Below are 14,104 nucleotides of genomic sequence, written 5' to 3'. Positions count from 1 at the left end.
GAAACCTAGGAGTTAAGCCTTCCCCAAGCTTTTAATTTTTATTTGAACAGTTTGTAGCACTGAGGCCTAAGAACGTACTATGCAAGCCACTTTGTTTCAGAAGATGCTTAGTAGAAGATTTCAGAGTAGCAGCCGTGTTAGTCTGTATTCGCAAAAAGAAAAGGAGTACTTGTGGCACCTTAGAGACTAACCAATTTATGCATCCGATGAAGTGAGCTGTAGCTCACAAAAGCTTATGCTCAAATAAATTGGTTAGTTTCTAAGGTGCCACTAGTACTCCTTTTCTTTTTAGTAGAAGATGTTGCTGGCCTCCTCATAATTTACAGGGTTTACTGTCACACTATCCTACATGCATATAATTATTGCTTCTCTAATCTAATGTCCTGCTGAGCCGATATTCCTCACTTGGTTTAGAAATTCCTTTTGATCCTTCGCTTAGCCCTTCAGATATAACCTCTCCTTTTTGTCACATCACCAAATCTTTCTTTCTTTCTTTTTCATGTATTTCTGCTATCTGGGTGAACTAAACAATACAATTTGCTGACAAAAACAGTTGTGCATTACTGTAATATTTACTCAGAACACGGTAGTCTACAGGACCTTAGTTTAAAATGTGCTTTAAAAATATTTCATCAGTGAGTTGGTGAAGATTATAAAATCACATCTCTAAAAAAATCCTTGCACAGATTTTTAGATGCACAATCATCTTTAGCCTTAAATGCTTGGATCTTCAGACATACCGTTTTTTAAATAAATCCTTCAAAAGACCACCCTTATCTAAAATACACATTTTAATTACTATAGTAAAAAAAACTTGCTTCCAAAGTTTTCCTGTCCTTTCTGTCCATCCCTTTCTCCCTTCATCCCCTCTCCCCCCGCCCCCCATTGAAGAAAGCCCTTAAAGGGACAACACCCCTTTCCTTCAAATCCTTCAAAAGACCACCCTTATCTAAAATACACATTTTAATTACTATAGTAAAATAATGTTCTTTTAGGGTCCAATCCTGCATCACTAGAGTCAATGGGAACTTTGCAATTGACTTCAATGGGCTAGGATCAGACCTTTAGTTTATATGTGTATATACAAGACTAGCTCACCCCAAGATATGGTCCCTCACTCCAAAAACTTAAAAATCACTAATATTTTTTTAAAAATCGTATTAGATCATGTAGATTGCTAGTGTCCGCATTATCATAATCTAGATCTGGCCCAAAACAATTCTTCCATGCTACTAAACAACTCTGTCCAACCCTCTTCCCATTTCATCTCCAAACGCCTGTGGGCGGTTGGGGGCATGATTTTTCAGCATGTCTGGAAAGGAAATAAATCTAGGCCGTGATCCAGCAAGGCATTTAAGCATGTGCTTAACTTTAGTGGAACTACTCAGATACTTAAATGCTTTGCTCAGTTGGGATCCTGTGCTCTAATGACCCATGTCTGAGAGTTGAGGGGTATGTGTGGAGAATACCCTGCCAGCAGTTCCCTCTTCCATAATCAAAGCAGCTCCATGTCAAGCCCCTCTGTGACAGCATTTGTGGCAATACAGCACAGCGGAAGGAGGAGTTTCCTGGTAACCCTGGCCCAAACCACTTTAGTCTTTAAAAGTCCAAAGTGACAACTTGAATTCCAGCTGGAAGCTACAGACGGCCAGTGCAGCTCAGAGTGCTGGTGTCACGTGCTTCCTATGAAAAGTGCTATTTAATAAGCAGCTTGTGCATTCCAGGCTCGCTACAGCTTCTGAATGGGCTCAAGGTGTAGCCTTACAGCAACCTAATCCTGGCAGGATAGTCACAACCAAGCACATCTAGGTCCATGTCTGAGACAAAGAGTTGCATTCACCTTACCAGGACATATGGAAAAACCCAGCCTGCAAGAAAAATTGACACAAGCGTCCCAGGAAGGCAGCTGGGAAACAGACAAAATCAGTTTTATTTCTCTCTAAATAAAATTTTTCTTTAAATCGCTTCCCACAAAATTTTTCACATTTGCCACGTTTTGTCCTAGTTTGGACAAAATTGTTTTCAAAAACACCCCCCACCCCCCTCCAGGAAAGGATTCCCATTTTCCAGCCAGTTCTAAATAAGGGCTCTCAGTTTGTAAAGATGATTTGCAAATAACATCTTTGACTAGAGGGGCTGATATAATTCTAGCCAATTCTTTCAGTTACTTCCCCCTACCTACTAGCAATATCTTTGCCTTGTCTGGATTGAGCCTTCATCAACTAGATCTCCTGTAGATCCTGGGTCATCCATTCTATTACACCACCAGCACCAGGTATCATCCACATGCTGCATACAACGTAGCCCATATCTCCTTATCACTCTTTCTAGTGTTGATGCCAGTTCTGTGCTTAATCCACTAGCCCGTTGTCTCTCATCTTATTTCTCACTCATTCTGATATGACGCCCTCACCTGCTGGCCCTATTAAACTTGTATTACTCTGTCCTTGGACCACTGCTTTTCTTCTCTAGCCCACATGGCTTGTGGGGGAGGAAGGGTGATTTGGGACCCTAGTAATCTCAAATGGGAAGTTTCTGTTCTTTGGGTTGAGGGAGCCAGGAAGGAAGGGGCAGTGGAGCCCTGCTTAGAAACAGGTTATAAACCCTCAAAGTACATTCTTTAATACTGATCCCTTTTAAACAGTTGTGTGGCATGAGGATTTTATTCAGTACGTAACATTTAGGAGCCTGTGTGAAGATGGAGGGCCAGACCCAGAAGCTAGGCCTGCCAATTTGCACCAGCTGCAGATGTGCTCCAAACAGCCTAGTGGTGTGCGGTGCTTACTGTGCTCAGACTGCTCTCTCAAGAGCTACTTCTCAGTTGTTGCTGGCAAAATGTTTATTTTCCTCCAGTTTCTGGTGCCACAATTACAAACAAATTGAATTTTTTCATGGCTCAATAATCCTACAATCTGCAGCTTTCAGCTTGTAGGTTTGTTTGTCAACAGGGTGGATGTTATGATGTTCTCTCTCAGATTACAAAAAGTTCACAGGAATCAGAGTTCAGCAAAGACACGGCACAAGAGGAAGAGAAGTTAGTTGTCATCCTTCCAAGAGTTGTTACAATTTTCAAGATGCTCAGAGCTCCTGAAGCAAGAAAGGAAAGCAAAATCTACATACAGCCACTCCCAGCCAGTGGCAAACACAAAGCCCCATGCTAGACTCGCCCAATGGGAGCCTCTCCATTGACTTCAATGGGCTTTGGATCAGGCCCAAAGCCCATTTCACAGTAAGACTAGGAAATCTACCACAAGAACAAAACATTGGCTTTCCCAAGCTCAGATAGAAATTCCATAGCCAAACCTCAGAACAACTATTACCAAGAGACCAGAAAGTCTTTTAGCAACTATAGCAGCGTGTTCTGCATACTCATTAAGAGCAGACCCCTCTAGCCCAGCCTATAAGGAATATATTTCTGAGGAAGGCCAAATAGGTTATATGTTACAGAGATCATGCAGTAGCAAACCACTGTATCTATCACAGGTATTAAGAAGGCCCTTATTGCCATAATATCTGATTGCCTCATAATCCTTAATGTATTTATAGTCCTGTCAGGTAGGGAAGTGCTATTATCCCCATTTTGCAGATGGGGAACTGAGGTATGGAGAGGTTGAGGTGCAGATTCTGAAAGGTATTTAGGCTTCTAACTGGAGATCGTTACCATTCCACTATCATAACACTGAAATCCATGGAAGTTAGGAGCCTAAACACCTTTGAGGAGCTGGGTTAAGCGATTTGCCCAAGGTCACACAGGACGCATGTGGAGAAAGGAATTGAACACAGCTCTTTTGAATTCTAAACTAGCACCTTAACCAACCTTCCTCTCTTTATAAGAAAAGCTTCAACTGAGGCACAGCGGCTGAGCTCTGGAAAGATCAGGGGGAGAAGAAGCACTCAGCATGAGAAAGGGAGGCGGAGGAAAAGGCTAGAAAGGGGGCATTGAACTGGTGTTAGAGAAAACCCTTGGGGAGAGGGTTCGGGACCAGGAAAAGTCTTTATAGGAAGAGGTCCTGTGACTAGAGGGTCAGGGCAGTGTTGAGTCTGAGAGTGAACAGTGGGTCCTAGTGCCAGCATCCAGTGGTAGAGGGAGGGCCTGGGTCCTCCCTATGGTGATAACTATATCAACAAGCTGAAGGCTGGGCGGACAAGAAGAGAAAGCCATAGCCCAATGAGGGTGAAGGTACTGGTCAGTCTAGGCAGGGAAGCCTGCATCAATGGGTGAAGGGCTACTGAGCCTCACAAGGGCAGTAAGAAGGTGTTGTTTTGAATGTCATATCCTCTAAGGTGGCATTTTGAACCTTAGCCAGAGGGCTAAGTCACCTCAGCACAACAAAACCAACATGGGAGACCATCAGTCAGGAAGGAAGCAAACGGAGGCAGACTGGTGAGTGGAGCGGTCAGAACCTACTTACACCAACTATTAAGACTGTCTTAGAAAAGTCTCAAGGCCTGATTCTGGGCTCTGCTGTGGCCCCCCTTTTGAATGGCTTAGTCATTATAATAGTGTTTCACAACCAGCTTAACTGTCTCTCAGAGACTACCCAAGTGCAGAGGTAGTGCAGGGCCAGTGTAGGTGACCCTATGCTTCACCCCCCACCATGAACTCTTTAGCTTAGGAGCATGCCTGGGGTGAATCGGGGTGGGGGGAAGAGAGGGAATGCTATGCTGCAGTTAAGTTTGCACTGTGGATCAGCTGCCATAAGTCAGAGTAGCCCTCTGGAGAGGGCTGGCCTCCCAAAAAGCAAGACCAGTATTGTGATTCCTTGGCTTTCCAAAAAGGAACTGAAGAGGCAATCTCTGCAGACCAGAAATGACCATTCACATCACTACACTAACCAGCATTAGTGGCAGTGTCAGGACTCATCAGATGTTATGACCTTTTGCGATAGCTCCCTTTGCATCTTTTACACAATGTCTCGCTAAGTGTGTTGCCAAGAAATTCATTCCCTCAAGCAGGGAGGATTTCACAGTGGAAGGAAATCTGAAGGAGTTTAAATCCTCTTAATTCCAGAGAGATCTGGGTATTAAACTGAGTCAAAAATTCCATTTCTGGGAAATCAGTTTCAAAAGAAGATACCAAACTATTTCAGATTATTGCCAGCAAATATCATACTTCAAACAAAGAACATAACCAGTGTTTTAAAGTCTAAAAGAGGGAGAGATCATTGTTTGCTTTCTCAAAACTGTCATTGGTGCTCAATCTGAAACATTTTTATACAGAGCTAAATCTCCCTAAAAGCTGTAGCCGTTGTTGGGCTCCAGGGAGAGCTACCAATAATGGACATTGTGAAATATTTTCTATATGTGGTTGGGCTAGTTAGTAAGAAGGAAGGATTTTCGGTTTATCTACAGCTCCCAGAACATGCAAAGTATAAACATTTTGTTTTTCATATTCCAGATTTAAGGCTTCTTATACACTAGTATGGTATCTTGCCAGCTCACACGAATATCTCACCCACCATTTCAACAGCACACATCACCTGGATCATGCTGTTAATTTTTAAGCAGAATGGTACCTTGACTTCAATGCAGAGTTCAGTTTAAAAGCTGATGGCATGATATGGCCTGTCCATTTACAGACCTGAACCGACAAAGACTTAAGCGCATACTTAGCTATAACTACATAGTGGTTCCATTGAGTGCTTTAAGTTAAGCACATGCATAAGTCTTTGCAGGATCAGCTGCTGGGGCCTAATGCAAAGCCCTTCTGAAGAAACGGGACTCTTTCCACTGACTTCAGTAGGTTTTGGATCAAGTCCTTACATTATTAATTGCTTGATCATAGTGAAAGTCAAATGACAAATTACACTGACTTTGACTGACCTGCATATTCAGATCTCCGTATACATCCGAAATTACCAATAGTGACATCTACTAGAAAGTAGGAATTTTTTTATGGTAGGCCAAATTCTGTCCTCTTGTCCACTAATGCAACCTCGCAGACTTTAGTGGGCTGCCCAGTGTAACCAAATGTCAGAATTTGGCCTAGTCTATTTTTTGATGGACTCAATAATTGTACTGTTATTTTAGCGGCTTCCAGCACTGTCTGCAAGAAGATAGTACAAGCATGTGCAAATGATTTTGTTAATCTATATGTTTACAGTGGAATCAGGATCATGCTTGGGCCTAGGCAAACTAATGCAGCTATTTCAGGGACCCGGTTATAACCTGATCATGGTTAAAATCTGGTTCTGTTTCATAGTGTAGACAGGATGCACACTATATTTTAAACGTGTCCCCAAAACATGCTGTCCCTTTGGACTGTCAGGTATATGGTTAAGATCCAGTCTACACTACAAAATGCTACCATGGTAGAGGATAATAGGATTGTAACAGCATTCCTAAATATGGTTGTATATGGTACAGATGGGCTCCGGTATTTAAACACAGTGTATTCTAACACAGGTTCCCTGACCAGTTGAGATTGGAATCTTTACTGAGAACTGTGCTAGTCAAATCATGCTATAAACTAATCTCCTATCTTAGAGACACCTGACCGTACCCCTTTCCTCCCAGAAGTGCGCTGTATGTTGGGGGCTTGGAGAGGTGTACTGTAGGAGCTGCTACAGGGCTCAATACTGCCCAAGGATCCTCCATATCAGGGAAGATTTAGACTTCTGACTCTGCCAGCTTTATGCTGATGGACCTGCACGAAGCAGCCAAAACAGAGACCAGAATCTGATCCTGTATGTTTGCTTACCAGTATAAACACCACAGCTTGTTTTTCCTCTCATGTTCATGCTGGAGTATAATATGTGTAGTGTTCGTTGGTTTTGGTTTTTTGGAGAGCCTCATGCACATGCTTCTGCTCTCAGAAGTGATTGTATGGCTAATGGGGCACAAAACATACAAGTGTTTCATCTTGATTTTAGAAGAATTGGATTCACAACATTCACTAGCCATAACTAACGAGATTTAGAACTGATTCCTGCACACATCACACCATAGTTTGTCCCAGAGACTCATGCTTTGGAGATTCAAACCTAATGGGCCATCAAGACCTTCATTCCAACCTCTGAGTCATCTTCTAACAGACCCCTTAGTGGCAATGGGAAAAATGAAAAGCCTAGTCACATTAGTGCAAAAATGCTAAAACCACTGTCAGACCTGATCACCCCTTCTCTTGGGGGCTTGTTAAGCAAAGCCCCTTGAACTACCAAAGGACAATTCTCTAAAGCATACGTTCTCAAACTTCATTGCACCGCAACCCCCTTCTGACAACAAATATTACTACACAACTACAGAAGGGGGGACTGAAGTCTGAGCCTACCCTAGTCCTGCCGCCCTGGACGGTGGGGGCCAAGCCGAAGCCCAAGGGCTTCAGCCCCAGGCTAGGGCCTGTAACCTGAGTTCCACTGCCCGGGGCTGAAGTCCTCAGGCTTCGGCCCCAGACCCAAGCAAGTCCAAGTCAGCCCTGTAACCCTATTAAAACGGGGTCGCAACCCACTTTGGGATCCTGATCCATAGTTTGAGAACCGCTGCTCTAAAGATATACTGTAAGGGACTAGCTGGGTAATGGGCTACAGTCTAGAGCCTTTCACATCTAAGTGCAGGGCAATGTATTGGCTGAGTCTCTTTCCACAACTGCTTCATGGAATGTCAGACCTGCTCAGATGTGTCTGACAATGTTGCTTTTTAGTGACTTCAGCCTAATGATGACATATACCCTAATGCTACTGCAGCCAATAGGGTTTCTTCTTTAGCTCAGGTGGGGTAGACCTGTGTTTCTGGAGCAGAAGGACCTGAGTAGCACACCGGATATCACAATTTATACAGCTTAGCTACTGACTCTGATATCTGTTGTTTGCAGCAATGTATTTATATCTGATAAATGGTTGCCAATTGATAAATTCTTGTGAGCCTGAGATATTCAGCGATCAGCTTTCTGTAACTGGGGAGAATAAATAATGTAGTGGCGCAATGTGCCTTTGTACCGCTGCCCTCTACAAGATGCAGTCTCAAAGATATGAGTCTGCTGCCCTTCACTGGCTGCACCAAGGACATAAATTCTCCACCTCCAACAGCAAATGGATTAGTTAAGTCTTTGCATGGGATTTATCTGCCAACCAGGGTTTTTTGGCCAAGGATTAATTACAACTGCTTCAAACCTAGCTCAGGGCAGAAGAAGAGACCAAGTTATCACATGTGATGGCTCTTTGGTGATGTATATGAGCTGGATTGCTGGTCTCAGTCCAGTTTCTAATGGAGAAGAGGCCACATTACAAAAACCACCAGCACAGTTGATGCTATTCAGCACACTGTCTGGCGGTCTCAGCAGAGAAGCAAGGACTGAATGGGCATGGCAACTGGATTACTCATGGGTCTGTCTGTGTTTTGGGCAGCAAGAAGAAAGGCCTGTCCCTGGATGGGAGAGAGAGACATCAAGAGATCATTTTATTGAGTGCTGCAGGTCCTCAAGCTTAAGAACATAAGAATGGCCATACTGGGTCAGACCAAAGGTCATCTAGCCCAGTATCGTGTCTTCCGACAGTGGCCAATGCCAGGAGCCCCAGAGGGAATGAACAGAACAGGTAATCATCAAGTGATCCATCTTGTCACCCAGTCCCAGCTTCTGGCAAACAGAGGCTAGGGACACCATCGCTGCCCATCCTGGCTAATAGTCATTGATGGACCTATCCTCCATGAATTTACCTAGTTCTTTTTAAAAAGAAAAAAGAAAAGGAGTACTTGTGGCACCTTAGAGACTAACCAGTTTATTTGAGCATGAGCTTTCGTGAGCTACAGCTCACTTCATCGGATGCATAGCATATTGTGGAAACTGCAGAAGACATTATATACACACAGAGACCATGAAACAAAACTTCCTCCCACCCCACTGTCCTGCTCGTAACAGCTTATCTAAAGTGATCATCAAGGGAGGGCCATTTCCAGCACAAATCCAGGTTTTCTCACCCTTCCCCCCGCCCCCCCCCACAGACACACATACAAACTCACTCTCCTGCTGGTAATAGCCCATCCCTCTTTGAAACCTCTCTTTATAATGCACATGATAATCAAGGTGGGTCATTTCCAGCACTAATCCAGGTTTTCTCACCACCGCCACCCCCCCCCCACACACACACACCCCCCTCCAAAAACCACACACACAAACTCACTCTCCTGCTGGCAATAGCTCATCTTACAATGTGCACAGCAATAATCCAAGTTTAACCAGAACGTCTTGGGGGGGGGGTTTGTAGGAAAAAAACAAGGGGAGATAGGCTACCTTGCATAATGACTTAGCCACTCCCAGTCTCTATTCAAGCCCAAATTAATAGTATCCAATTTGCAAATGAATTCCAATTCAGCAGTTTCTCGCTGGAGTCTGGATTTGAAGTTTTTTTGCTTTAAGATAGCGACCCTCATGTCTGTGATTGCGTGACCAGAGAGATTGAAGTGTTCTCCGACTGGTTTATGAATGTTATAATTCTTAACATCTGATTTGTGTCCATTTATTCTTTTACGTAGAGACTGTCCAGTTTGACCAATGTACATGGCAGAGGGGCATTGCTGGCACATGATGGCATATATCACATTGGTGGATGTGCAGGTGAACGAGCCTCTGATAGTGTGGCTGATGTTGTTAGGCCCTGTGATGGTGTTCCCTGAATAGATATGTGGGCACAGTTGGCAACGGGCTTTGTTGCAAGGATAGGTTCCTGGGTTAGTGGTTCTGTTGTGTGGTATGTGGTTGTTGGTGAGTATTCGCTTCAGGTTGGGGGGCTGTCTGTAGGCAAGGACTGGCCTTTCTCCCAAGATTTGTGAGAGTGTTGGGTCATCCTTCAGGATAGGTTGTAGATCCTTAATAATGCGTTGGAGGGGCTTTAGTTGGGGGCTGAAGGTGACGGCTAGTGGCGTTCTGTTATTTTCTTTGTTAGGCCTGTCCTGTAGTAGGTGACTTCTGGGAACTCTTCTGGCTCTATCAATCTGTTTCTTCACTTCCGCAGGTGGGTATTGTAGTTGTAAGAATGCTTGATAGAGATCTTGTAGGTGTTTGTCTCTGTCTGAGGGGTTGGAGCAAATGCGGTTGTATCGCAGAGCTTGGCTGTAGACGATGGATCGTGTGGTGTGGTCAGGGTGAAAGCTGGAGGCATGTAGGTAGGAATAGCGGTCAGTAGGTTTCCGGTATAGGGTGGTGTTGATGTGACCATCGTTTATTAGCACTGTAGTGTCCAGGAAGTGGATCTCTTGTGTGGACTGGACCAGGCTGAGGTTGATGGTGGGATGGAAATTGTTGAAATCATGGTGGAATTCCTCAAGGGCTTCTTTTCCATGGGTCCAGATGATGAAGATGTCATCAATATAGCGCAAGTAAAGTAGGGGCGTTAGGGGACGAGAGCTGAGGAAGCGTTGTTCTAAATCAGCCATAAAAATGTTGGCATACTGTGGGGCCATGCGGGTACCCATAGCAGTGCCGCTGATCTGAAGGTATACATTGTCCCCAAATGTAAAATAGTTATGGGTAAGGACAAAGTCACAAAGTTCAGCCACCAGGTTAGCCGTGACATTATCGGGGATAGTGTTCTTGATGGCTTGTAGTCCATCTTTGTGTGGAATGTTGGTGTAGAGGGCTTCTACATCCATAGTGGCCAGGATGGTGTTATCAGGAAGATCACCAATGGATTGTAGTTTCCTCAGGAAGTCAGTGGTGTCTCGAAGGTAGCTGGGAGTGCTGGTAGCGTAGGGCCTGAGGAGTGAGTCTACATAGCCGGACAATCCTGCTGTCAGGGTGCCAATGCCTGAGATGATGGGGCGCCCAGGATTTCCAGGTTTATGGATCTTGGGTAGTAGATAGAATATCCCAGGTCGGGGTTCCAGGGGTGTGTCTGTGCGGATTTGATCTTGTGCTTTTTCAGGAAGTTTCTTGAGCAAATGCTGTAGATGCTTTTGGTAACTCTCAGTGGGATCAGAGGGTAATGGCTTGTAGAAAGTGGTGTTGGAGAGCTGCCGAGCAGCCTCTTGTTCATATTCCGACCTATTCATGATGACAACAGCACCTCCTTTGTCAGCCTTTTTGATTATGATGTCAGAGTTGTTTCTGAGGCTGTGGACGGCATTGTGTTCTGCACGGCTGAGGTTATGGGGCAAGTGATGCTGCTTTTCCACAATTTCAGCCCATGCACGTCGGCAGAAGCACTCTATGTAGAAGTCCAGTCTGCTGTTTCGACCTTCAGGAGGAGTCCACCTAGAATCCTTCTTTTTGTAATGTTGGTAGGCAGGCCTCTGTGGATCATTATGTTGTTCAGAGGTATTTTGGAAATATTCCTTGAGTCGGAGACGTCGAAAATAGGATTCTAGGTCACCACAGAACTGTATCATGTTCGAGGGGGTGGAGGGGCAGAAGGAGAGACCCCGAGATAGGACAGCTGCTTCTGCTGGGCTGAGAGTATAGTTGGATAGGTTAACAATATTGCTGGGTGGGTTGAGGGAACCATTGCTGTGGCCCCTTGTAGCCTGTAGTAGTTTAGAAAGTTTAGTGTCCTTTTTCTTTTGTAGAGAAGCAAAGTGTGCGTTGTAAATGGCTTGTCTAGTTTTGGTAAAATCCAGCCACGAGGAAGTTTGTGTGGAAGGTTGGTTTTTTATGAGAGTATCCATTTTTGAGAGCTCATTCTTAATCTTTCCCTGTTTGCTGTAGAGGATGTTGATCAGGTGATTCCGCAGTTTCTTTGAGAGCGTGTGGCACAAGCTGTCAGCATAGTCTGTGTGGTATGTAGATTGTAATGGATTTTTTACCTTCAGTCCTTTTGGTACGATGTCCATCTGTTTGCATTTGGAAAGGAAGATGATTATTTTTTATTATTTATTATTATTATACTTGGATTATTGCTGTGCACATTGTAAGATGAGCTATTGCCAGCAGGAGAGTGAGTTTGTGTGTGTGGTTTTTGGAGGGGGGTGTGTGGGGGGGGGTGGCGGTGGTGAGAAAACCTGGATTAGTGCTGGAAATGACCCACCTTGATTATCATGTGCATTATAAAGAGAGGTTTCAAAGAGGGATGGGCTATTACCAGCAGGAGAGTGAGTTTGTATGTGTGTCTGTGGGGGGGGGGGCGGGGGGAAGGGTGAGAAAACCTGGATTTGTGCTGGAAATGGCCCTCCCTTGATGATCACTTTAGATAAGCTGTTACGAGCAGGACAGTGGGGTGGGAGGAAGTTTTGTTTCATGGTCTCTGTGTGTATATAATGTCTTCTGCAGTTTCCACAATATGCTATGCATCCGATGAAGTGAGCTGTAGCTCACGAAAGCTCATGCTCAAATAAACTGGTTAGTCTCTAAGGTGCCACAAGTACTCCTTTTCTTTTTTCTTTTTACGAATACAGACTAACACGGCTGTTACTCTGAAACCTAGTTCTTTTTGGAAACCTGTTATAGTCTTGGCCTTCACAACATCCTCTGCCAAGGAGTTCGACAGGTTGACTGTGCATTGTATGAAAAAATACTTCCTTTTGTTTGTTTTAAACTTGCTGCCTATTAATTTCATTTGGTGGCCCCTAGTTCTTGTGTTATGAGAAGGAGTAAATAACACTTCCTTATTTACTTTCTCCACGCCAGTCATGATTTTATAGACCTCTATCTTATCCCCCCTTAGTCATCTCTTTTCTAAGCTGAAAAGTCCCAGCCTTATTAATCTCTCCTCATACAGAAGCTGTTCCATACCCCTAATCATTTTCGTTGCCCTTTTCTGAACCTTTTCCAATTCCAATATATCTGTTTTGAGATGGGGCGGCCACATCCACACGCAGTATTCAAGATGTGGGCGTACCATGGATTTATATAGAGGCAACATGATATTTTCTGTCTTATTAGTTGGACAGCTTGGACCACCTTTATTAGTTGGACAGCTTGGACCACCTTTGGGTAATGCTGGGTATGTCTCTCTCTGTTTGGACAGGGACAGTATAAGAACAGACCCTTAGACTGCCAGCATAGGGGAAAGGGAAGAAAGTTGTGATGACATATACATTTCTGTGTACTAGAATAAGAATGTTTCTAATGTGGGAGTATAAGGTTTACAATGTCCTTAACTGTTCATTTCCTTGGGTCAAGTGCTTTCCTTTTTGTGATAGGGTGCTCACCCCCACACTAGCCCCAGAGGGGTTAATATAGGAAAGAGAAGCCAATTAGTCATAAACTGCACCTGGAGAGGAACTAGGCCACAAGGAGGCTTAATTGGGGATGAAGTTCACATGAGCAGAAACAAGCAGGACTTCCATGAAGCTAGGGCACTGGCAAGAGAGAAGGAGGATCTGCAGTCACATTCCCTGCTATGGAGTTATAGCCTATAATAGGCAGCGTAGAAAGCGGTCTGGGGAAGGAGCAGTAAGGGCTAGTAAGGGAGAGCAAAGACCTGAGCTGCTGGGTTGAGGGTCCCTGGACTGGAAGCCAGTGTAGCGAGCAGGGCTGGGTTCCCCTAAAAGCCACTGCAGGAATGGCACACAAGGGGCAGCCTATTTGAGGGCTGCTGGGGATAATTTTGAAGGAGGTGTTGCTAATATCCTGGAAGGAGGGAAGTGGAACTTCAATGTGACTTGGCCAAATGGCTAAGCCACAAAAGAGAGGTACTGCAGCTCCTGACAAGCTAGAGAGAGAGGCCACAGAGCGAGTGACTGAGGCAATGGGCTGAGTGATTGCAGGATGGGGTGCAGACAGAGGTGAGGTAATTCCCCAGCTGTGTCATGAGGAGGTGCCACTGAGCGGTGAGTAGCTGACCCCATTATCTGTCACCTCCTTTACAAAAGGGTAAGTACATTGTCACCTAGCAACCTTAACTGTTTCTTTTTTAAATGAATTTTTTTTTTTGCATTCATATGCTATCTCTTTAAGGTACTTCTCTGGCCCCCACTTCTGTAATATCTGAGTTCCTCAGTTTGTACTGTAGTAATTATCCCCATTTTACAGATGGGGAACTGAGGCATAGAGAGACTAAGGATAAAATTACCAAAAGTGATTTAGGAACCTGAGTCCCATTTTCACATGTGCATTAGGTACTTGCTTAGGAATAGTGAGATGCAGGCTCCTACATGCCCAAATCACTGTTGAAAATGGAATGTAAGCTCTCAAATCACTTAAACACTCTTTTGAAATTTTTCCCCCTAAGTCACT

This window comes from Natator depressus, chromosome 6 (genome assembly GCF_965152275.1).
Source record: "Natator depressus isolate rNatDep1 chromosome 6, rNatDep2.hap1, whole genome shotgun sequence".
NCBI classification, from domain to species: Eukaryota; Metazoa; Chordata; order Testudines; family Cheloniidae; genus Natator; species Natator depressus.
Note: the sequence above shows the minus strand (reverse complement) of the source record.